General features: G+C 39.1%; 1 protein-coding gene across 2 annotated transcripts in view; it reads right to left on the bottom strand.

Moving 5' to 3' along the window:
• FOXG1 (forkhead box G1) overlaps positions 1–26,594 on the bottom strand; it is an 82,014-nt gene that overhangs the window by 2,974 nt on the left and 52,446 nt on the right. The window contains exon 4 of one of the 2 annotated variants that reach the window (XR_005744819.1): positions 23,430–23,602. The gene's annotated coding sequence lies outside the window, so the exon portion shown is untranslated. Of the gene's footprint in view, positions 1–23,342; positions 23,603–26,594 lie in introns of those variants that run through there. The other variant, XR_005744817.1, reaches the window with a different exon arrangement.

Raw genomic sequence — 26,594 nt, 5'->3', positions numbered from 1 at the left:
TAACCAATCAGCATCTAACTTCAGCTTATTCAATTAAGCTTTGACAAAAAAAAACTTGGAAGCTGATTGGTTTTTATGCAGAGCTGCACCAGATTTTGCTATCTCCAGTTTTAGTAAATGAACCTCAGAGATCTTAAAATCTAATGTAAAATGTATTTAGAAAAGATGTGTTTTCGGAGTGTTTGATTTTCTAATGAGGTCAAATCAATAATTGTTTTCCCCCATAGTGACAAGGAAAATTGAAGGAAAAGGATGGGATATTTTTCAGACATATGACATTCTAACTATGAATGGTTTTGTGCAGTAAGAATTATACTTATTGTAATGTGCATGTGCACCCCGAAATCCAACGTACAGACCATTGACAAAAATTTTCAAGGTTTTTTTTTTCCACAAAATTTGTAAATGGTTTGATGCTCCGACAAACAGTTTTTTTCCGAATTTTCATACGAAAATTCAACAGAAATTGTACTGGTGTATGGCCAGCTCTCTGCAGTCATTCACATTGATGACATCTATCATTGTAGATCAATTAGAGAGTTTTTCTGTACAGCTGAATTAGAGTGATTTCTACCAGTTTACTGGTCATTTTGTGCGCACAAAACTATTCAATAGATTTCATCATATCTTGGTTGTATCGACTTGTCTACGTAGAGACAGTCTTTGTGGTTAATTTACTAAAGATATATTTATCCTCTTCAAATAAAGTAGAGCTAAAAAACCTGAATAGCCAATTACAATGTGTAAATCCCTGTACACAGGGCCGGGATTCCCGGTGGTAGAAAAAAAGCCGGAAATCCCTATGGGAAAACTGCGGGGAGAACTTTGGCTGGGGGTCCCAGCCGTGTGTACAGGGCTTATTCCCCCTCGGCACTGCCTCGCAGTGTTTTCCATTGGCAAGTGTAGTAAATCTGGCGGGGAAAAAAACGCTGGGAATCCCAGCGGGAAAATAGAGAGCAGGTTCTCTATTTTTCCCACTGGGATTCCCGGCAGTTTTCCCGGCGAGGGAGCATACACACGCCCGGTTTTCAAGGCAAAAGGCTCTCCCAGCTGTTTTCTTGCCGGGAAAACCGGTCGCGTGTACGAGGCTTGAGAGTGAAACAAAAAAATATTATTTGCTTGTGCAAGATTTCAGTGAACACATCATCATCTTATTTACTAAGCAAAACGTTCACATTTCAAAGTGAGTATTCTTTTAGTAAATACACCCTTACAAATCCATGCTGGTATTGCGTATCACTATCATAAGCTTGTGAAATATAGGACTTTAATTCCTATAGCAGAAAGATACACTGGGGAGATTTACTAAGACTGGCACACACAGAATCTAGTGCAGCTCTACATAGAAACCGTCAACTTCCAAATATATTTGTCAAAGTCTAATTGAAGGAGCTGAAGTTAGAAGCTGATTGGCTACCATGCATAGCTGCACCGAATTTTGCACTTTGCAGTTATAGTACATACAGTAGTTACATAGTTAGTCTGGTTTACAAAAAGACACTCTAGCTCAACCAATAGTAAATCAACCCTATTGCGTAGAGGCTGTTCACTTTGCTCTGCCCTTTAACCACTTCCCAACGGCCGTACGACTATTGACGGCCGCAGGGTGGCTCTACTTCTCTGGGGCGCCGTCAATTGACGTCCGCCCCTTTCCACGTTCCCCGCGAGCGCTCCCCAGCGCGCAGCGGGGAACTTCTGTGCTGGCCGTGTCCCTTGGACACAGCCAATCCCAGCTCGCCGTGAACCGCCAATCGGAGTGGCCGTTTGCTAGGCGATCTGTGCTGGCCAATGAGAGATGATATCATATGTTTACATATGAGATCATTTCTCATTGCCCGCTCTCACAGACAGTGGTGCTGTCAGGGAGAGAGGAGACCGATCTGTGTCTCTTGTACATAGGGACACAGATCGGTCACCCCCCTCAGTCACCCCCCCTCCCCCCACACAGTTAGAACACTATATAGGACACACATTTAACCTCTTCCTCACCCCCTAGTGTTAACCCCTTCACTGCCAGTCACATTTATACAGTAATTAGTGCATATTTATAGCACTGATTGCAGTATAAATGTAAATGGTGCCAAAAATGTCTCAAAAGTGTCCGATGTGTCCGCTATAATGTCGCAGTCGCAATAAAAATCGCAGATCGCCGCCATTACTAGTAAAAAAAAATAATAAAAAATAATAATTCTGTCCCTTATTTTGTAGGCGCTATAACTTTTGCGCAAACCAGTCGCTTATTGCGATTTTTTTTTTTTTTTACTAAAAATATGTAGAATACGTATCGGCCTAGACTGAGGATAAAAAAAAATTAAAAAAAAATTGAGCTAGCAACAAGTAAAATTTATTTTATTTTTTTCAAAATTGTCGCTTTATTTTTGTTTATAGCGCAAAAAATAAAAACCGCAGAGATGATCAAATACCACCAAAAGAAAGCTCTATTTGTGGGAAAAAAAGGACGTCAATTTTGTTTGGGAGCCACGTCGCACGACCGCGCAATTGTCAGTTAAAGCGGCGCAGTGCCGAATCGCAAAAAGTCCTCTGGGCAGGAAGGGGGTTTAAGTGCCCAGTAAGGAAGTGGTTAATAAATCAATTCTCAGAAAATAAATTGTAAATGATGATCTTTGTCATGATACTGGAGATATTTAATGAAAATCACTGCACCCATAGTAAATTTCCACAATTTCTGGATCATTTGGTACAATGCTTCAGTGCTGATATTCTGACTCTTTGTAACCAAAACATTTACTGCTTGACAAATGAATCTTAATAAGTAGGGATGAACAGTGAAATCAAAAACACAATTGATTTGGCTTTTGCCAAAATTTCACCTCCAGTGGCTTCCACAACACTTCACTGAAAAAGTCCTGACCATATATAATTATTGCTGCTGGTTGGATAGGAAAATCTGGGATCTTTGGTTGGGTGAAATGCATTGGAATTAAGGAGAAGTGAAACATAACCATAATTTTTCTAAATTGTGCCACTGATTCATGTTCATAGGCTGAGTAGATAGAGATTGCCTTTAACCTCCCTGGCGGTATGATTCTTTCAGAAAAAACATGCTGAAAGCGGTACAATTATTTGCAAGGAAATTTGGCGTTTTATATTGTAGGTCTGTAATTTTTAGGAATAACTCACTTAAATCTGACCAAACAAGAATCTAATAGGCATCCCGGGTATGACATTTTTTTAAAAACAAAATTATAAATTAAAATATAATAAATAATTATAAATAATTATAACAAATAATAATATAATTCTAATAAAAATTATTCAATAATGTAATCAACTCAAAATCACTGAAATTTGCTGAGTTGCAGAATTGTTGCTGTCATTAATTTTATTTATTTATGACGAATTTCCCCACAAATCGCTATCGCTCAATTCTGCAAGTGATTATAATTTATTATCGCTGTTTTCTAGCTGCTCTAAAACTATTTTTGACATAAAGGGACACTTTTGGTTGCTATGGACAATCTACAGTTTGCAGTCAGAAAGAACAGTTTTTATTATATAAAAGAACATATAGGACACTGGGCAGACCACTAGGGACAAGGGAGGTGTGTTTTTTTTACATACAGTACTGTAATCTATAAGATTACAGTATACTGTATGTAAGGTGTTTGTTTACTTTTTTGAATTTGGCGCCGATCTCCACTCCCATGCGTCGTAACGTCGCAGGGAATGGAGATCGACGGCACAGGAGGATGCTGTGTGAATCAAGCGAGGTCCCGCTCGCTCACACAGCGCAGTGACATCGCTGGATCCAGGAGAAGGTAAGCCAGCGCACGGCAGGCTCTGCATACCTACCCCGAGCGTGACTCGGGTTACCGATTTTGGTCGAAAAAATCAACCCCGAGTCACGCTCGGGGTTACCGCCAGGAGGGTTAATAGCTGGTATTCATGTACAACAAACAAATTGGGGTTGATTTACTAAAGGCAAATAGACTTTGCACTTTGAAAAGTGCAGTTGCCCTCTGCAAGTACAGTTGCTCCAGAGTTTAGTAAATCAGGTAAGGCTTCCCTTTACAAAGAATACCCCATCACATGCAAGGAAAATAAAAAAATAATGCATTTTTGCTTGTATATGACTGGGTGATGAAAGTCATCAGAGCTTCTGCTTATTTACTAAGCTCTGGAGTAACTGCACTTGCAGAGAGCACACTATTATTTATTTTAGTAAATCCACTCCACTATGCCTATTAGTTGGGTGAGATCTATCTATCTATCTATATTTATATATATATCATTTTATTTGCACATATATGTAAAATATTTGTTAGCATTATCTTTAACTGCACGGTAAAAACAAACAAGCAAAAAATGTTTTATATATACATATATACTGTATATTTATATGTATATGTATATGTGTATATGTATATGTGTATATATATATATATATATATATATATATATATATATATATATATATATATACATTTTTTTTTGCATTATCTTTACCTGCACGGTAAAACAAGCAAACAAAACTATTTTATATATACATATGTATATACTGTATATATATATATATATATATATATATATATATATATATATATATATATATATATATATATATATATCATTTTTTTTTTGCATTGTTAGCATTATCTGCACGGTAAAACAAACAAACAAAAATATTTTATATATATATATATATATATATATATATATATATATATATATATGCATATATTTTTTTGTTTTTTGTTTGTTTGTTTTACCGTGCAGATAAAGATAATGCTAACAATGCTAAATATATATACATATTCATATAATATGTATATATAAAATATTTTTTGTTTGTTTGTTTTTGCCATGCAGATAAAGATAATGCTAACAAATATTTTGCATATATTTGCAAATAAAATTCTCTGCGTAGAAACCAATCAGTTTCCATTTTTTTTTTTGTCAAAGCCTAATTGAACAAGCTGAAGTTAGAAGCTGATTGGCTACCATGCAATGCTGCACCAGATTTTGTACTCTTCAGTTTTAATAACTCAACCCCATAAACACATACCCACTAGTCAAACATATGATATACCCACATTAAACTGTTACCTGCCTCTCTAATACATACACCGAGCCAATATGGGCAATACGCACTTTCAGGCTCAGCTATGTGCAATAATATATATGTAGAGAGCAAAGAAAAATATCAAAGCTCAGCTAAAGAATTTTCACTTTACATACATGTATTGGCTCGAAATTAATGCAAACTCCAAGCAGGCAAAATGATAATTAACCAGTAGAGTTGAGCAGACACCTGGATGTTTGGGTTCGACGGGTTCGGCCGAACTTCGGAAAAAAGTTCCCGAACTTGACCCCGAACCCCATTGAAGTCAATGGGGACCCAGACTTTTGACTACTAAAATGTCTCTAAAAAACAAATGAAAAGGGCTAGAGGGCTGCAAATGGCAGCAAAATGTCAGGAAGAGCATGGCAAGTATTCTGCAAAAAAATTTAAATAACATAAAAAGAAAAATCTTGACCTAGGAGGACGAGGTCCATATGGAGTAGGAGGTTGAGGGTTAGGGTTGGGGTTAGGGTTAGGGGGTTAGGATTAGGGTTCGGGTTGGCTAGAGGGCTGCAAATGGCAGCAAAATGTCGGGAAGAGCATGGCAAGTACTCTGCAAATAAATGTGGATCGGGAAATAACTTAAAATAACATAAAAAATGAAAATAACATAAAAAAATTAAAATAAAATAATCTTAGCCTAGGAGGACGAGGTCCATATGGAGTAGGAGGTTGAGGTGGCGATGGAGGAGGACGAGGTAGCCAACACAGCAGGTTTTGGTTTTTAATTGATTTATTTTTTTATTTTTTAAATTAGGGTACACCCCAAAAGAGTGAGAAAGATCTAGGGTTGCCACCTCATCCCTTTAAACCCGAACACATAGTAATTACACTGGGGCTAATTTAATGTCGATAAGGCACCAAGTGAGTTTAATTAGCAGCACCTTAATCAGCCAGAGAACCTGTGTAATTATTATGAATAGAATTGTAGAGCAAAAGCACCAATTAAGAGTAAATAACCATCAGCGACCGAGTCCCTCTAGAAATATAGTTTAGAAAAGTTTCCTTGAAACAAGGAGGGGTTGTGGGACTTTAATTGAAGCTGAATGGATAGGGGTCAAATATGTCAATAACTCTATGGGCTTGGTCAAACCTCAGTCATTCAAATCATACCAACAATTGTTTTTCTATCATAAATTTATTTTTACAAAAAGTAAAAGAATATACAAAAAATATTAAATGTTTAGTACATATTAAAAACAGTCAGACTATAGTTTGTATAATGTATTACACATGCAAGATTCTGCAGGTGATCTTCATCACAGCCCACGTTTATTGGGGGTTCAACTAGTTTCGCCCGAGAGGGTTTTGTCAGGAACCCGTGGAGGGTGATAGTCTACATGAATAAAAGGTATGTCAATAAAATATCAACAGACATGTTGAACCCCCAATAAACGTGGGCTGTGATGAAGATCACCTGCAGCATCTTGCATGTGTAATACATTATACAAACTATAGTCTGACTGTTTTTAATATGTACTAAACATTTAATATTTTTTGTATATTCTTTTACTTTTTGTAAAAATAAATTTATGATAGAAAAACAATTGTTGGTATGATTTGAATGACTGAGGTTTGACCAAGCCCATAGAGTTATTGACATATTTGACCCCTATCCATTCAGCTTCAATTAAAGTCCCACAACCCCTCCTTGTTTCAAGGAAACTTTTCTAAACTGTGTAATTATTATGTTTTCGCTTTTAAAGGGATGAGGTGGCAACCCTAGAAAGATCAGAAAAAAAAGAATGGCTGGGTAAGGCCGGCCCAGTGTCTATTCTGCACAAGGTACGGACAAGTCCTGTGGGATCCATGCCTGGTTCATTTTAATAAACGTGAGCTTGTCCACACTGGCTCTGGACAGGCGGCTGCGCTTGTCTGTGATAACGCCCCCTGCCGTGCTAAATACACGTTCAGATAATACACTGGCTGCAGGGCAGGCCAGCACCTCCAAGGCGTAAAGGGCAAGCTCAGGCCATGTGCCCAATTTGGAGACCCAGAAGTTTAAGAGGGCATAGACGTCATTCAGTACGTGTAGGGGTGTGCTCACATACTGCTCCACCATGTTGGTGAAATGCTGCCTCCTGCTAAAACCTTCCATATTAGCTGGTGGTGCTGGTTGTTGTGGCGTGCTGACAAAGCTTTTCCACATTTCGGCCATGCTAACCCTGCCTTCTGAGTTGCTGGCGGTGCCCTGGCTGCGTTGGCGACCTTTTCCTCCTCTGCTTTCGCCTTGTGCTTCCACTGTGCCCCCGCTGTCAGGTGGGAATTCCACCAGCAGCGCGTCTACCAGTGTGCGCTTGTACTTGCGCATTTTGCGATCACGCTCCAGTGAGGGAATTAAGGATGGTACATTGTCCTTGTAACGGGAATCCAGCAGTGTGGCCACCCAGTAATCAGCACCTGTTAATATGTGCGAAACACTGCGGTCGTTGCGGAGACACTGCAGCATGTAATCGCTCATGTGTGCCAGGCTGCCCAGAGGCAACGGAAATCTGTCCTCTGTGGGAGGTGTATCATCTGTGTCCTCTGTATCCCCCCAGCCACGCACCAGTGATGACCATGATGCTGGCATTCAGGGCCAGGGATCGCGGGTGGGTAGGGGGGAACTTCCTTTTCCACTCCAGTGTTTGGGAGATAGAGAGCTGAACGCTTCCATGGGACATTGTGGAGATGTTTGGTGACCCAAGTGGTAGTGTTGCTTGCCGGTCCTCTAATTGTGGGGTGGCAGGTGGCACTGTCACTACAGAGGTGGATGAAGAGGCCGAGAGGCCCGAGACTGAAGCAGAAGAGGAAGCAGGAGGAGCCAGAGACCTTTCTTGGTTTTTGAGGTGTCTACTCCACTGCAGCTCGTGCTTTACACTTAGATGCCTGGTCATGCAGGTTGTGCTCAGGTTGAGAACGTTTATGCCTCGCTTCAGCCTCTGATTGCAAACCACTCTTGTTTTGTCATCAGCACATTGTGTAAAGAACTGCCACGCATCAAAAAGCAGAAGAGACTGCTGCATGATTTGGGGCTCAGACTGCTTGGCTGATTTGCAAGGGGGGTGAGGTGAAAGACTGATGGACATCGGCTGCAGGTGCCAACTTTGATCTTTCAGCACAAGACTAGTTGGGAGACAATGTAAAGGAACTGGAGGCACTGTCAGCAACCCAATCTACTACCGCCTGTTCTGCTCCTGGCCTCAACATTCGTAGAGCCAGATTAGGCCCGACCAAATACCGCTGCAGGCTCTGTCGCCTACTCGCACCTGAGGAAGGTGTTTCATTTGTGCGTGTAGCTGGCACAGATCGACCACGTCCTCTCTCTGCAACAGGAGCTCCACCAGCAGCACCACGGCCATGTCCCTTATTTGACGTTCTCCTCATATTTCCAAACATTTAGGATCTTGCTCTAAATGGGTGTGCTGCTGTAATATGCTGAGTATCTCACAGTAACCTACACAGTGCTGCTGTAATATGCAGAGTATCTCACAAGAACCTACTCAGTGCTGCTGTAATATGCAGAGTATCTCACAGGAACCTACTCAGTGCTGCTGTAATATGCAGAGTATCTCACAGGAACCTACTCAGTGCTGCTGTAATATGCAGAGTATCTCACAGGAACCTACTCAGTGCTGCTGTAATATGCAGAGTATCTTACAAGAACCTACTCAGTGCTGCTGTAATATGCAGAGTATCTCACAGGAACCTATGCAGTGCTGCTGTAATATGCAGAGTATCTCACAGGAACCTACTCAGTGCTGCTGTAATATGCAGAGTATCTCACAGGAACCTACTCAGTGCTATTGTAATATGCAGAGTATCTCACAGGAACCTATGCAGTGCTGGTGCAATATGGTGCAATACTTTTAAAGGGGTTGTAAACGTTCGATATTTATTTTCTAAATAGGTTCCTTTAAAGCGGAGGTTCTGCCATTTTTTTTTTTTTAAGTCAGCAGCTACAAATACGGCAGCTGCTGACTTTTAAAAAATGGACACTTACCTGTCCAGCGCGCCCGCGATGTCAGCAGCCAAAGCTGAGCAATCACTCGGTCCTCGGCTGCTCCGCCGCCATCCTCGGTGAGGGAATCAGGAAGTGAAGCCTGACGGCTTCACTGCCCGATTCCCTACTGCGCATGCGTGAGGATCGTGGCGCGCCATCACTGGTCCCCGCTCTCTCCTGTGAACAGTGTTTCCCAGAAGACAGTGGGGGGGAGTGACGTCGCAGGCTGGATTCCCCGCGGGGATCAGACCCGGAAGTGGTGCAAATACCTGTCTCAGACAGGTATCTGCACCCCCCTGAAAGGTGCCAAATGTGTCACCGGAGGGGGGGATCTAAAAGGCGGAGGTTCACTAGTGCATTGTTGGTTCACTTACTAGTTCAAGCTAGTGCATTGTTGGTTCACTTACCTTTTCCTTCGATTTCCCTTCTAAATGTTTTATTTTTTATTTGTCTGAATTTCTCACTTCCTGTTTCTCCTCAGTAAGCTTTCCACCATCTTCCGAGTGGTGGAAAGTCAGTCAGAACAGCTTACTGAACAACTTACTGAGGAGGAGCAGGAAGTGAGAAATTCAGACAAAGAAAACAAAGAAAAAACACATTTAGAAGGGAAATGGAAGGAAAAGGTAAGTGAACCAACAATGCCCTAGTTTAAAGGAACCTATTTAGAAAAAAAAAACCTTTACAGCCCCTTTAAGTACACAATGGGGTTTATTTACTAAAGCTGTATAGAAACCAATGAGCTTCCAGGTTTTATTGCCAAAGCTTTATTGAACAAGCTGGGATTAGAAGCTCATTGGTTTATTTGAGCCTGAGGCCTCGTACACACGACCGAGTTTCTCAGCAAAAACCAGCAAGAAACTTGCTGGGAGATATTTTTTTGCCAAGGAAACCGGTCATGTGTACATTTTCGTCAAGGAAACTGTCGAGAAACTCGACGAGCCAAAAAGAGAGCAAGTCCTCTATTTCCTTGACGGGAATGGAGAAAATTGGCTTGTCGAGTTCCTCGACAGCCTGACAAGGAACTCGATGAGGAAAACGATGTGTTTCGCCCGTCGAGTTCCTCGGTCGTGTGTACGAGGCCTGATTTTGCACTCTCCACCTTAGTAAATAAACCCCATTGTGTACTTTGAAGTGGGGTATGCCTGTACATAACCTGCTTTGCATGAGTTTTTGACGCAGAAAAAAAAAACACTGGACTGCATATACAGTAGTATGAATTGGCCCTTAAACCCTCCTATCCTTTACACTCAAGGAAGCTGCTTCTGTTTGATCTGCAACTGTTATGGTGCTGCACATGTTATCAGTTATCACACCAGCCAATTGATGGTTTGACAGTTTGGTTGAGGACACAAGCAAATGTGATAGTTAGCAACCCCAGCATTCCAGGAATGTAACTTTTTTTTAAACAGTTAAATCGATGGGTTTAGTTCTGCTTTATGATTTACTGCTGTTCAGGGTCTTTGTGCTTCAACAAAATGGCAGCCTTAATCAAGAAGAAACAGGAGTAGTGCTGGGGGCAATTTACAACACACAATAATTTCTGTAACAGAATTATTGATGTGAAATTGCCAAAGAACATAATTTTTTATCAACTTGTTAAAAGTAGAGTTCCGCATTAACAAAGCCCCTTTTTTCAAGTTGTAATGAATTATATTGAGGTGCTGTAGCTGTATTTAGGGTAAGCTAATGATAAAAGTTACTAAATCAATTACACCTTCAAAATACATGATGCCAGCTTAAAAGTATCTCCAACGCATTTAATTGAAAGGATTTTACCTGTGCCCTCAAAGTCTCTTAAAGGAACCTTCTTCCGGCTGTACAATATTGTTTCAAAAAGATATAGCTTTGTCAAATGTCCAAGGCAGTGCCCAGCACTTCATTTCATTTTTGACAATAGCTTTCCTATTAGTCTGGGAAATAACCAGAATGTATCAGTAGGATTTGTTCCCTATAGACTTTTAGCTGGATTCAGGTAGGGGCGCACATCTTTGCGGCGGCGTAACGTAGCATATTCACAAAGTACTTGCCTCCTAAGTTACGGCGGAGTAGCGTGAATAGGCCGGCGTAAGCGCGCCTAATTCAAATGAGGATGTGGGGGGCGTGTTTTATGCATATTAACTGTGACCCAACGTGATTGACGTTTTTTACGAAAGGCCCATGCGCCGTCCGTGTACATTTCCCAGTGTGCTTTGCGGAAAAGTACGGCGCAAGGACGTATTGGTTTCGACGTGGATGTAAATTACGTCCAGCCCTATTCACGGACGACTTATGCAAACTACGTAAAATTTTCAAATTTCGTCGCGGGAACGACGGCCATACTTAACATTGGCTACGCCACCTAGGGGGCATGTTTATCTTTAGGCGGCGTATCTCTTACTGAAACGGCGTATCTTTACTGCGACAGGCGCACGTACGTTCGTGAATAGGCGTATCTAGTTATTTACATATGTTACGCCGAACTCAATGGAAGCGCCACCTAGCGGCCAGCCTAAATATTGCACCCTAAGATACGACGGCGCAGGCTGTCGTATCTTAGATAGGTTTAAGTGTATCTCAGTTTGAGACGGTGCAGATTCCGAGTTAGGTTGGCGTATCTATTGATACGCCGGCCTAACTCTCTCTGAATCCACCTATTTAAAGGGATTCACTGCTAAGTTCAGGTTTAGCAAATGTTATGCAGCATTCAATGAACACCTCTCGATTCGAACTTGGGCAGATTTATGCCGCGTACACACAAACTGATTTTCTGTTGGGAAAAAATCACATGGTTTTTCTGAAGGAATTCCGCTCAAGCTTGGCTTGCAGACACACGGTCACACCAAATTTCGACTGTCAAGAACGCAGTGACGTACAACACTAATGCCGCGTACACACCACCTTTTTTCATGACGTGAAAAATGTATTTTTTTTTTATGTCATTAAAAAACGATTGTGTGTGGGCTCCAGAGCATTTTTCGCAACGTGAAAAATGACCATTAAAATTTTTTTTTTTTATGTCATTAAAAACGATTGTGTGTAGGCTCCAGAGCATTTTTCGCAACGTGAAAAATGGCCATGAAAAATTTAGAACATGCTTTAAGTTTTTCATGTTGTCGTTTTTCACGTCGTGAAAAATGGTCGTGTGTAGGCTTTAATGACGGGAAAAAACGTGCATGCTCAGAAGCAAGTTATGAGACGGGAGCACTCATTCTAGTAAAACAAGCGTTTGTAATAGAGATAATATATTCGTCACGCTGTAACAGACTGAAAAGCACGAAGAGGGAAAAGCACGAAGACTGAAAAGCGCGAATCGTCTCTCACCAGACTTTTACTAACACGAAATCAGCAAAATCAGCCCAAACAGTGGTGCTATCTGAATCGAACTTCCCCTTTATAGTGCTGTTGTACGTTACCACGCTTTGCTCCAGCATTTTTTGTGTAGGCAAGGCAGGCTTGACAAGAATCACGTCGAAAAAAACGTTGTTTTTTCTAGACCATTAAAAATGGTCGTGTGTACGCAGCATCAGACGGGCCAAGAAAAATAAAGTTCAATGCTTCCGAGCATGCGTCAAATTGTTTCCAAGCATGCGTTTTTTTTTCCCGTCGGAATTCCATACAGATGGATTTTCCGATAGGATTTTTTTTCGTTGAAAAAATTAAGAACTTGGGGCCAGATTTACATAGAATTCCGGCGGCGTAATGTATTGTATTTACGTTACACCGCCGCAAGTTTTATGGGCAAGTGCTTGATTCACAAAGCACTTGCCTGTAGACATGCGGCAGCGTAACGTAAATCTGTCCGGCGCAAGCCCGTCTAATTCAAATGGGGCGTGTATCATTTAAATTAGGCGCGTTCTCGCGCCGAACGTACTGTGCATGCTCCGTTTTGAAATTTCCCGCCGTGCTTTGCGCGAAAATGACGTTGCACCGGAGTAATTTTTTGAACGACGACGTGCGTTACGTCCTTTCCTATTCACGGACGACTTACGAAAAAAAAATACATTTAAAATTTGACGCGGGAACGACGGCCATACTTTAACATGGCAAGTCTAAATATAAGCCAAGAAATAGCAGCCGTAACTATCCGCCGGGAAAAGCCGACTAGCGACGACGTAAGAGAATGCGACGAACGCGCGTACCTTCGTGGATCGCCGTAAACAGCTAATTAGCATACCCGACGCGGAAAACGACGCGAACTCCACCCAACGGGTGCCGAAGTATTACACCTACAATCCGAAGGCGTACGAAGCCGTACGCCTGTCGGATCGAAGCCAGAAGCCGTCGTATCTTGGTTTGAGGATTCAAACTAAAGATACGACGCGGCAAATTTGAAAATACGCCGGAGTATCAGTAGATACGCCAGCGTATTTCATCTGTGAATCTGGCCCAAGCTCTCTATCTAAGTCCATCGGAAATTCCGACAGAAAAAGTCAGATGGGGCATACACACGGTCGGAATATCCAAAGAAAAGCTCCCATCTGACTTTTTCCATCGGAAATTCCAACCATGTGTACGCTGCATTACTCACCTCTGATTATTTTCAAGCACACCTATCTTGACAGACATTTGTGTGCTGCCCTTGCTACTTTACTACTCCTACTGAATGACATTTAATTTGCTACAGCAAAGTGCATCACAAACCCTTTTCATGATATGTTTTAATAAAATACCTTATTTAACCTTTTTTCTCTACTTGCACCTCAATGCTGCCGATCTTCTGCAACCACTTTGCGGCGATTTTCTGTCTATATGCACTTCATTAATGACTGCATGCTATTTCTCTGGGCCACTTGTAGTGTCTATTAGAAGCTCAGAAGGACAATTGGAACAGAGGGACAGAGAGTTGTCAACATATAACAGGAAGCTTCATAGCAGGATTACCAGATATTTTTTTATTGAAGTATTGAAAATGGTTGAACATTTTAAAGCGATTAGGCTTATTATTAAGCAATGAAAGTTTGCAGAGTTGGTGTACATCTATAAAGAGGCCGAACGATTCATTTCAGACCCTCCTCAGCTATCTTATCCCCAAAACACAGCAATTCTTAGTGGTTTCTGCAGAACACTTATGCCCAGGTGTTCAGGGCTCCCCCGTGTGGTAGAGCAGTGCAACACCCATTGTAGGTTTCCTTTTCATGTTCCCTTTACCATTTCTGCAATACTTTCATCCCATAATATCTTAAACTTTAAAATAGATTGAGAAAATGCATACATGGAGTGAAGAAATGCATTTTCACTGTTAAAGTGTTTTTCTTTTTTTCTTTTTTTTTTCACTTAGTCAGGTGAATCTGCATTTACTCTAAACACCCAACCATCTGCTGAGGATGAAAGAAAATTAAAATGCTTTATCTGCACATAATCATATGTTTGAAGCAAATATAAATTCAGTGATTTTAAGGACGACAATACGTATTTACTTTATCACCCAAGTATTGCACCAGTTCTATTTCCAGCATAACAAATTGAATATTTGGCATGCGTTGTGTGCATCAAATTGACATATATGTTTATGCATATGACCTAGATGTATCTATAATATTTGTCACAACTACTTTGTTATTACCGTATATACTTGAGTATAAGCCGAGGCCCTAATTTTACCACAAAAAAATGGGAAAACGTATTGACTCGAGTATAAGCCCAGGGTGAGAATGCAGCAGCTACAGTAAGCAGAAGAGAGGGTCAACAATGCCCATTTGCAGCTTCACTGTGCCCATTTGCATGCCTCATGGGCTAAGAAAAGAAATCCAGTGATGCAGTAATTTCCCATTGCGGGTAATATAATTGTGGACTTTATTCTTCTTCACATTTAGTTTCTGTACATGTTCCTCTATTTGTTATTTCAGCTGCTGTAGTTCATTTTTAACTTCCTTAGCAATTTATTTTTCTGCAGAATCTTCCCCAGGGTCACCAGATTCCAACAATCTACTTAAAACATGGGCATGCCTGTAGTGTACCTGTATTCTTCTTGGGTTAGCGGGCGTCCACTTTTCAAAAGTCGTGGCTTCCTCCTGGTCCCGTTCCGTGATAGGCGTTTGACACTGTGTTCCGCTACCGCCTATCACAGAGGCCCTCTCATCCTCGGACTCAGTTTCCCAGCAGACACTGTGTTCAGTGTTCCGCCAATCACAAAACTTCTTTCATTCTCGGACAAGAGGACGTCCATGATAGGTGGAACACTGAACACAGTGTCTGCTGGGAAAGTCCGAGGACGAGAGGACCTCCGTGATAGGCGGTAGCAGAACACAGTGTCAAACGCCTATCACGGACCAGGAGGAAGCCGTGACTTTTGAAAAATGAACGCCCGGGACCCGACAGGTACACGGACTCGAGTATAAGCCGATGGGGCTATTTTCAGCCCTAAAAACAGGGCTGAAAAACTTGGCTTATACTCAAGTATATACGGTAGTTGGAATAAGAGTATTATGGTACTTGGTGTAAGGATATTTCACATATGACATATAATAAGATCCAAAAAAATGAAAGAACCACACTTGAAAATGTGATATACTATAATTATATACCGTATGCATATATTATATCCCTGTATTACCCAATAGCATTTGTCATTGGTTAGAGTTATTCCCATTATACACCTGACTGAGTATGTATGTTAATGTAGTCATCCTCTTCACAGTGATCATTAAGGTTAGGGCTACATAGGTGATTTTAATCACAGAGAGTGAAAAATCAATCGCTTGTAGATTGTATATATGCGCAAAGATTGCACAGCCCATTCATTTTTATGGAAGGCATTAATCGCAAGATTTTCAGTCGAGACCATCTTGTAGCCCACCATTGACTGTAAACCAATAATACCTCCTACATACAACCCTCAACATTAATATTAGCCCAAATCCCAACTCCTAAACCTAACTTTAAAGCGACTCTTTTAGCACACGCTATGGGACACACAATGGAAGAACCACGGCATGTAGTAGGGGAGGAAATTATTCGACACACTGGGAAGTGTAGAATATCTGCACTTTAGCCACGCCCTGAAAAAAAAACTGAACTAATCAGCTACACCTAATGCTTCACATAAAGATCCCTTCAAACCTAACCTCTAACCCTAATGTTATAAACATACAAACATTGGAGACTGACAGCAGAGAAATACCAAATGGTTCACTGAGTCTACATTTTTGTCTGATAAATCTATGTTTATCCCAAGCATCTTTCAGTAAGAATGATGTTATCATAGAAATGAACGGGCTTCACACTGATGCCATTATTAGTATTAATACTAGTAGTAGAGAATTTACAACAAATAGTCTTGCCTGTGCACTTCCTGCTACAATGCATCTCAACCCAGAAATGTCTTAAAGTGTTACTAAACCCACAACAGTAAAATCACTCTTCATATGCAGTAAAGCAAGCTTGTTATACTCACTGTGGAACCTAAGGGGTTAATCCTGCACAATATGTAAAATAGTCTGTTTGATCCTGTCTTCTCTGAGCCTCCCCTTCTTTCAATGTCCCCAATCTATCTGCTGATAAGACAGAGCCTTTGGAGTCATTCTGCACATGCTCAGTTTGGTGTGTATTGCTACAGAGTTTTTCTTTTTTTTTCTTGGTGCATGTGATCAGTACAGGACCAATCAGCACTGTCCAGACAGAGGGTCAGGATTTCTGCAGCCTCATAGGACAGTCAGAGTAGAATGGAGACTCCTCCTACAAGCTTCAACCAGACACTGATATGCCTCGTACACACGAACGAGAATCACATCGTAAAAGAAACGTCGTTTTCCTCTACGAGGTTCTTGTCAAGCTTTCCTTGCATACACACTCTCGAGAAAAAATGTCATCGTTCTCAAACGCGGTGACATACAACACGTACAACGGCACTATAAACGGGAAGTTAGATTCCACTGGCGCCACCCTTGGGGCTGCTTTTGCTAATCTCATATTACCGCGTGTTAAGTAAAAGTTTGGTGAGAGACGATTTGCGCTTTTCAGACTGTTACAGCATGACGAATGTGCTATTTCCATTGCGAACGCTACTTTTACCGAAGGTGCGCTCCCGTCCCATACTTTATTCTGAGCATGCGCGGGTTTTTAAGCATACACACAAACGTGTTTCTTGTCGTAAACCAGCCCGACAAGAACCACAACGAAAAAATTGAGACTCCCGACGAGAAAAAAGAGAGCATGTTCTCTTTTTTTCTCGTCGAGATCCACGACAGTTGGATCTCAAAAACATACACAACCTTTTTTCTCGGCAAAAAAGCTCTGCCAGCATTTTTCTTGATGGTTTTTGCCGAGAAAAACGGTCGTGTGTACGAGGCAATAGAAGTCACATGACTGCTATATACTAAAACTGATGCATTTCCATATTCTGTGTATTGTTGGAGACCAAATATAGTGAATGCAGGGTCCTGGGTTTAGTAACACTTTATCATGTCTCCTATAAACGAACGGTGGGGCTGTATGGATGGAACCACACACAGCCACATTGATTTCAAATAATGATAGGAGCCTGTGGAGAGAAAAACTCTAAGATTCTGCCTGAGAGGATGGCAGTTTGGGGTGGGGGGATGCAGACAGTGAATGAAGTATAGGTGTCTATTCAATAAACTGTGATAATCCTTGCATTATCAGGGTTGCCTTTTCTCTGCACATCACTGTGATTGTTCGCCTAATTAAAGAGGAGATCCAGACGCAAAAAAAAAATGTAACCGTCAGCAGCTACAAACACTGTAGCTGCTGACTTTTAATAAGGACACTTACCTGTACAGGGAGCACGCGATGTTGGTCCCCCTAGGCCGATCCGTCCATCGGATTGGGTGCAGGCGCCACCATTCTAACTAAGGGAAACAGGCAGTGGAGCCATTCTAACTAAGGAAAACAGGCAGTGGAGCCATTTTAACTAAGGGAAACAGGCAGTGGAGCCATTCTAACTAAGCGAAACAGGCAGTAGAGCCATTCTAACTAAGGGAAACAGGCAGTGGAGCCATTCTAACTAAGGAAAACAGGCAGTGGAGCTATTCTAACTAAGGGAAACAGGCAGTGGAGCCATTCTAACTAAGGGAAACAGGCAGTGGAGCTATTCTAACTAAGGGAAACAGGCAGTGGAGCCATTCTAACTAAGGGAAACAGGCAGTGGATCCATTCTAACTAAGGGAAACAGGCAGTGGAGCCATTCTAACTAAGGGAAACAGGCAGTGGAGCCATTCTAACTAAGGAAAACAGGCAGTGGAGCCATTCTAACTAAGGGAAACAGGCAGTGGAGCTATTCTAACTAAGGCAAACAGGCAGTGGAGCCATTCTAACTAAGGGAAACAGGCAGTGGAGCCATTCTAACTAAGGGAAACAGGCAGTGGAGCCTTGTGGCTTCACTGCCCATTTTCCTACTGCACATACGCGAGTCGAGTGGCGCTTTGTGAATGGCCATCTTGTCCGGGAGGAAGGGCTCATTATACAAAATGATATGACGTCCTGCACCGCAGCCCAGATGGATCGAAAGTACACTATGTACTTCATAAAAAGGTAGTAAGGAAACAGAAAAATATGTATTTCCAAAAACGAGGGGTGGAGTGATGGTCTTTCCTTTAAGACCACCTCTCAAAAGTGGGTGGAACTCCGCTTTAAGGGGCTGAATTATCATGGTGATAAACCTTGATAAGTAGCAGTGAAAGATCACCTTGACGTGCAGACAAAAGAATGGAGAGAGGGGCGGGGAAGACTTTTCAAGGATGCATGCAGTCTTCTGTGAGAGGAAACCTATGATCCTGATAGAACGGGTCAGAGGTTATTACTCCCACATATGTGAGTTACAAATAAAAACACATAGATAGACCCTTCTTAGTATTAATTGTATTATAAAAAGCCCCCTACAGAGTAAAATTATTATATCAAGCTTTTGAAAGGCAAAATAGCTTCAATGTTTTTTTTTGTTTGTTTTTTTCTAAGCAAAAAAAGCAAAAAAAATACTCTTATATTAACCTCTGCATCCATAAGACGGGATAATTCATTGGCTTCATTGAATGCAGACTTGATGCAAGGACACATGAGAGGGAATTACTAAAACTGGGGAGCACAAAATTTGCTGCAGCTCTTCCAGATTTTATTGTCAATGCTTAATTGAACAATGTAAAATTGACAAAAGTCATGAATTTGTCCTTACAGAAAAAAGTGAAATAATACAATTAAAAATACAAAAAAAATAAAATATAAAGTTCCATCAGATCAGGACAGTTACTTCCGGTTTGTCCTCTGGTTCAACTTCTGGTCATTGGAAAGCACGCCGGCTCGGAGCGTGCGGTGTGAATTGCACTGAAGGCTGTTTGTGTTGGTGCATAGCACTATTAAATGTAGTGCGAAGTTTGTCATTTTTATATTGGTAAATATACATTAAAAATACTACACTATGATAGTTTTTATCCCTTCATCCGGGTGTTTTCTGTGATACTTTTATGAGAGAGAGTTATCTGGGGAATGAGGGTTGGTGAACCCTTTCTATCACTACGAGATCTCCTTTTCCCAGGTTATTGTTGGAGAAGCAAGGGGGAAAGGAGGCTCCCAAGGAGCTAGAAAAATTGTAAACTCATGAAGAAAAAAGTTTTTTTTTGTAAATTAATTTATTAATAAATATCAAAAGTATCAAAAAATTATTGTACATAAAAGGATGAAGGAAAATGGATTGAATACATACAAGGACAACATTAAGAGCTCTGGTGTACAATTAATATATGAAGTTCACATATATACATATCTATATCTCACAATGACCGTATGTAGTTAACCATTTGGTTGCCACATGCGGGTCCCGCATTGTTGGAGAAGCAGGAGCTAATAATTATCATCTGAAAGCTTGTTTTATATAGATGTTTGGTGAGTGTGCATTTTATACACATGATTGGTGGAGCACTAGAAGGAGTTAATGATTAGTGTACTATCATCACGGTGATTGGAACTCTTTCAAGGATTTTCTGTCTTGATCTGATGACACTTTATATTTTAATAGTTTTTTGTATTTTTATTGTATTCTTTTACTTTTTTCTGGAAAAAATATATATAGTTGCGCTAAATCCTAATCCACCCTTGAGAGGTAGTAATATGAGTACTTCAGATAAGGAAGTATCACATGTGCACATACAGTGTAAGAATATTATAAATGGTACAATTTATCATAAATGACCAATGAAAAAATTTAGAACAAATCAAATTTATAAACCACAAGTGTAAAAACAAAACATAAATATAAATCGCAAAGGGAAAAAATGGATGTCGACACTAAAGTCCAAAGCAATAAAAAAGTCCATTAGTGACTTCAGTGAAAGAAAACACCCATGTGATAATCCAAACAGCTAGACTCTCTTGACAGAGTCTAGAGCCAAAGTGAAATCCGCCACCATGTGATAGGTAAACTGCTTACCAGAACAATTGGTCCTGTGGACCTAAACCAGCGTGTATGTAGTACCCAGCAGGCAAATGACAGCAACTGTATCCGCAGTATGGTAGACTTTTTTCTGTATGGACAATTTTATCATTTATTATTGAGCACATAGTAGCACCTTACTTTGGTCAATTTACATCTTTTGGGGAGTGTGGCTATACCACTTAAAGAGACAGCTGCATTTTCTGAATAAAAAATATTAAAATTTTGTATATTAAGGTTAATGAAAAAAACAATAAAATTAAAAAAACAAAACAAAACAAAAAAAATACTCAGACGCAATGGACTTTTTCTGCCGTCACTTTTGTATGTTTCTATGTTAAAGTTTTTTGTTGGCGACATAGTTATTACTTTTTTATGACTTAACTGAACAAGCTGAAGTTAGAAGCTGAAGCTATTACTATGCACGGCTGCACCCGATTCTGAGTGCTTTGGGTGTAGTAAATCTCCCCCAATGAAAACAATTGATTTCTATGTGTCCAGTTCACACTATAATGCTGTGCTAAGGTGCTTTGTGTTGTTGTTTGTTGCGTAAAATGCATCATATCTGCACACTGCACCTCCCGCATGCCATCACACTGTAGCACATTGCAATGTGCTGTAGTGCATAGAAATGATCAAAGTGTACATTTTGGGCTCTTTTTTAAAAGAAAAACAATTTAAACACTGAAATGCATTGTTACATTGCACAACAGCGCATGCATTATATGCATCATAAAGGGCACCTGCGCGTTCAGTTTGTCGCTTGCTAAACGGAATGTATTGTGCATTTTTTTTAATGCATCTGTGCGTCTTTATAGATGATAATGAACTATGTGCTGCAAAGATCCCAATGGGATTTTCAACAGCATCAGCAATCCTGTAGTTATATCTGATTAATATCTAACATAATATTTTTCTGGTTCTTTTCTCCGTTTTTCACCAAAAAAAAAGGCCTTTATAACTAAGTCTGACTTGGTGATAAGTCTAGGGAGCTTTTCTCCATATTTATCATGGTAATAAAGATTTTTTTTTTTGTGCTTTTCACCGTTCAATAAACAGGTCCATTCTTTTTACTTTTTCTTTACTTATCACTGAGAATTCATAGTGAAGAGAAAGGGTGAAAAATCCCCTGTTTTTTACATCCTACCTGAATTATTACCATTTATTAAACACTTTACTGGGCACTTATCACTGTGATATTATCTGAAAAGTCTTATCACGACTGTTTCACTGTTATCTCTCCAGTCTCCACATTACTCTGCTGGGTTAATTTACTAAAGGAGTAGATTGTTCGCTTTGCAAAGAAAATGTCAAAAAGTGTAGTAAATAAAGTGAAACAGCACTCAATTCAATCAACCAATCACATGCTAGAAAATGTTTACAGTTCACTTGTCTCTTATCTTATTTACTAATATTCCTTTGGATAATATATGACCATTCAGTTTTACAACAGCCTCTGCTAATTCATAAATCATTCTAAAAATTTCCTAAATTATAGGCATACTCCACTTTTAAGTACACAATGGGGTTTATTTACTAAAGCTGTAAAGAGCAAAATCAGGCTCACTTCTGCATAGAAACCAATGAGCTTCCAGGTTTTATTACCAGGCTTAATTTAACGGAAGCTCATTGGTTTCTATGCAGAAGTGAGCCTAATTTTGCGCTTTCCAGCTTTAGTAAATAAAGGGGGTATGCCTGTATTTAAGATTGTTCAATTTGCAAAATGTATTTTCGCATTGCAAGGCTTCGCTTAGGGAGTTAAGCTGCATTCAGTTCAATCTTCTCATGATATACAAGCAAAAATTCTGTTGTTGTTTTTTTTTTCTTTGCACACAGGCTTTCAAAGTGAACATTGTTTAATTTTATTTTCTAAGTGATCATGCACTTTGCAAAATGAAGATTTGTTAAGCAAGCAGCCTCTAATATGTTAATACAACAGCCCTGTTGCACCATTAATTTATAAGAAGCTTATAAAAATAACTTTAGTGTTTCAGCTCTTATTTATGATACACACCATTATATTGCATAAAATACTGAACAAGGCATATCAATCATATAATGTTTTGTCTTCCTTGCTGACCCATTAGATGCATGCGATTTATACACACAAGAAGCTTGAGTATTTTATTTACATAATGATCTATAATTTACATATTTAAAAGGAATAATCAAGAACCTTGACTTACCAAATGATTTACCAAATTAATCTTTTTATAAAGGATTGTTCTAAATATCCCATTGTCTTCAGAGGATATTAAAAAAAAAATATTGCTTTTGTTTATATGAAGTAAACACATGGTGTAAAATTACAATTTTATTAAATAAATGAAACACAAACTATAAAAAAAAAACAAAGAACCAAAAAAAGGTATAATAATTAAAGCAAGTTATTTGTTTAATTTAAAAAGTCAGGTAGAATTAGTACTTTAAATATGTTTTATATTAGCTTGCTATAATCCCCTGCTTACCACCAGAACTCAAGAGCCAGTAGGGAAGAGAATATTTGTGGGGATAACACTGAGACCCTGATGTTCTTATTTCATGTGATACTTTTTCATATCTCTGTATCTATCGATCTATAGATTGTAAGCTCTCAGGAGCAGAGCCTTCTGAAATCTGCCTGTATTAGATGATTGTAACTGTACTGTCTCCCTTAATTTTGTAATGCGCTTGTGCAAACTCTTGGCATTATATAAATCCCCTATAATATTAATGAATAATAAAAATAATAATAATTATATATTGTTCTATTGATCTGTATACCTAAATCTAGCTTATTTTTCCTGCATGGTTTTTAAAGCACATGATCTAATCTTAACTTGAAATTACATCTTCAATGCTACAAACTGCCTAAAATTAGCCTAAATAAATATTTTCCATACATCTTGAGCACATTAATAAGTCACTGTGGCTCAAGCTACAGATAATCTCGTTAATTGCAGGAAAATGGCATTTTATTTAGTGACACATCACTTGTGGGAAAGATCTTCAAACCGAATACAAACCTTTTAAGCAAAAGGTCCATTGGTTAAATAAATAAATCCACATAAACTGTCCACGTTTTGATGTAAATTTCCTGCTGTCATCAACAGGGGCCAGCCTCTTTAAACAAACATTTCTCTCAGATGAAAAATTACATTTTATGTCTCCTTTCTTCTTTTTTTTTGAGCAGTTCATTCTGTGAAAGACAGACAGAAAAACAACAAAAATGCTATTAAAAAAAAAATGTTCATTCACAAATGTAAAAAGCCTACAACACAAGATGCATACTATGTTTTTTTTTTATCAATTTGTCTTATTTTATTGTTTATTTTATTCTCTGTTTACTTTTTATTTATTTTATTTGCCTATTTTGTAAATGTTCTTTGAAAGGAAAATAACACTAAGCAGCTGATTTCCTAGAGGCAAAGTTTGTTCTCTTGAAACACTCTATCACATTAATGATGATTAACAAACAAAAAAAAAGGGAAAAACAGAAAAGGCTGAACAGGTTCATGCAAATGCAGTTTTGTAGAACTAGTATTTTATACCCTACCATGTATAGAGAACTAATGATAATTGTATGCACCTAACAGGGAAAAACAACTAATAAGTCTATGTCAAAAAAGGAAAAAAAAACACTAAGCAGCTGATTAACTACAAACAAAGTTTGTTCACATGAAACACAAAATAAAGTAATTAATAAAAAAAAGTTTATTAACTTTGGTGATTCAAGCAAGGACCTGTGGACCTTTAGAATCTGATACCCTACCATGTATTGAAAACTAATTAAAATGGTATACACCGTATAAAGAAATATACTATTTATTTTGTCCTAAGATATTTCCCAGTACTATAAAAATAAGTATTCTAAAAAAAAAAAAAAAAAAAATCACTTTCCCAGAGGATAAGATTGCAGAAAACTTGGTTTTGGAATTGGGTAGAAATCTGAATATTATTCTGGCGTGATGATCATTATTCTTGTCATTTATAAAGGATGTGTAGAGGATCAGATATCATGATACATTGTAGCTGATCTTGCTCCTATCAGAACTTTTGGATGAGATAGACTTTGCAGTGTGTACAGTGAATCGTTTTCAGAAAGTCCTCTTTGGAGGGATGTGAGTGTTGGTGGAAGCTGCTCAGTACATGTGGTCTGATGAAGGCCAGCAGCTCGGATCTAATGACTACAATAGTGAAGGCTCTGGAGGTCTGAGCTGTGTGGAGAACACAAGGCAGCACTGGGGAGTTTCTGAAAGGTGTTCTCCAAGTTTATCTGCCTCACTCCTACAGCTATTCAGCCAGAGGGTCTCTCCCATGCTGTGCCTATGGGAAAAATCCCTGCTCAATGGGCACCTACTGGCTGTATGTTTCTATATCTCTAAGCTTTTCTCTTTTACACAAATGTAAAGGGCCAGAGGGGAGGGGGGAGTGATTGGTATTAGATTTACCCATTGCCTGTCTTTGTTCTGCAGAGTTTACACTGTGTTATCAGTGTCTAATAAGAGGGAATGGCAGGGGTGAAGAAATCATTGTGGCAGCAATAAACAGCACATAGATACAGGGGGAGGTGGGAGAGAAGGCCAAGCTGGATGGGGCACATCAGCCACTGCAACATGTGATCCCCCCATACACTGATATCTGCAAGAGCCAAGGGGGGCACAGCCATACTAGAGTTCAGATATTATGGGTATAGATCAAGGCCTGTATTAGATATCGTCATAAAAATAATTATATATATATAAAGAGGGAGAGAGAGAGAGATATGATGATGATGATGATGATGATGATGATGATGATAATGATGATGATGATGATGATTATGATGATGATGATGATGATGATTATTATATAAATTATCATCAGCTTTATTGTTTTCGTTATCATCAATACTATTAATATTTTTATTAATAATAATAATAATAATAATAATAATAATAATAATAATAATAATAATAATAATGATATCATATAACTTATCATCAGCTTGATTGTTCTTCTTATCATCAGTATTATTATTATTATTATTATTATTATTATTATTATTAATAATAATAATAATAATATCATATACATTTTCATCAGCTTTATTGTTCTTGTTATCATCAGTATTATTATTATTATTATTATTATTATTATTATTATTTTTTATATTATTAATAATAATAATAATAATAATAATAATAATAATAATAATAATAATAATAATATCATATACATTATCATCAGCTTGGTTGTTTTTGTTATCATCTGTATTATTATTATTTTTATTATTATTAATAATAATAATAATAATAATAATAATAATAATAATAATAATATCATATAAATTATCATCAGCTTGATTGTTCTTGTTCTCATCAGTATTATTATTACTAATATTATAATAATTATTATTATTATTATTACTTTTTTGTACCTTCATAGATAGAGGTGGAACAGCAACTAATTGTGTGTATTATCATGTATCCGTCCGGGAATACGGAAGTACGCTACGCGCGTCGCCGTTCAAAAAAATGACGTCACGGCGCGCAAAGCACGGTGGGAGTTAGGAAACGGAGCATGCGCAGTAGGTCCGGCGCGGGAGCGCGCCTAATTTAAATGGCACAAGCCCATTTGAATTGTCCCGCCTTGCGCCGGAGGCCGCCGGCGTAGTTTTCATCGCAAGTGCTTTGTGAATCAGGCACTTGCGATGAAAACTTGCGGCGGTGTAACGTATCTACATTACGCTGCCGCAGTTCTATGTGAATCTGGCCCTATAAGTGTATAGTAGAAGGTGAGAGCTCTGGGAAGGTTCTGTACACCCCATTATACAATGATTGACATTTAACTGACACACACACAATCATCTCTTACTAAATAGCAACTTTATTCAAAACAAAAAACATTGTCATCTGCAAATCAGTGGACCCCAATGTCCAAGGAGGGGACATGTCTCCATACCGGGGGATTTAATACAACTAGAGCCCAGAGAGCCTGGCACAGCTGTGCATAGCAACCAATCAGCTTCTAAAGTCATTGTCAAAGTCATTGGTCAAGCTGGATCCATAGCTCTCAACTATCCCTGATTTTGAGGGAATGTCCCTGATTTGGAGAAAAGTCCCTCTGTCCCTCTTTCCTCCTCATCTGTCCCTCATTTTGGTCTGATCTTTATAGTTGTATATAAAATGCACTTTTTATCTTTCAAAAAG

Source organism: Rana temporaria, chromosome 13 (genome assembly GCF_905171775.1).
Source record: "Rana temporaria chromosome 13, aRanTem1.1, whole genome shotgun sequence".
In the NCBI taxonomy this organism is placed as follows: Eukaryota; Metazoa; Chordata; class Amphibia; order Anura; family Ranidae; genus Rana; species Rana temporaria.
Note: the sequence above shows the minus strand (reverse complement) of the source record. Positions and strands in the feature narration are given on the sequence as shown.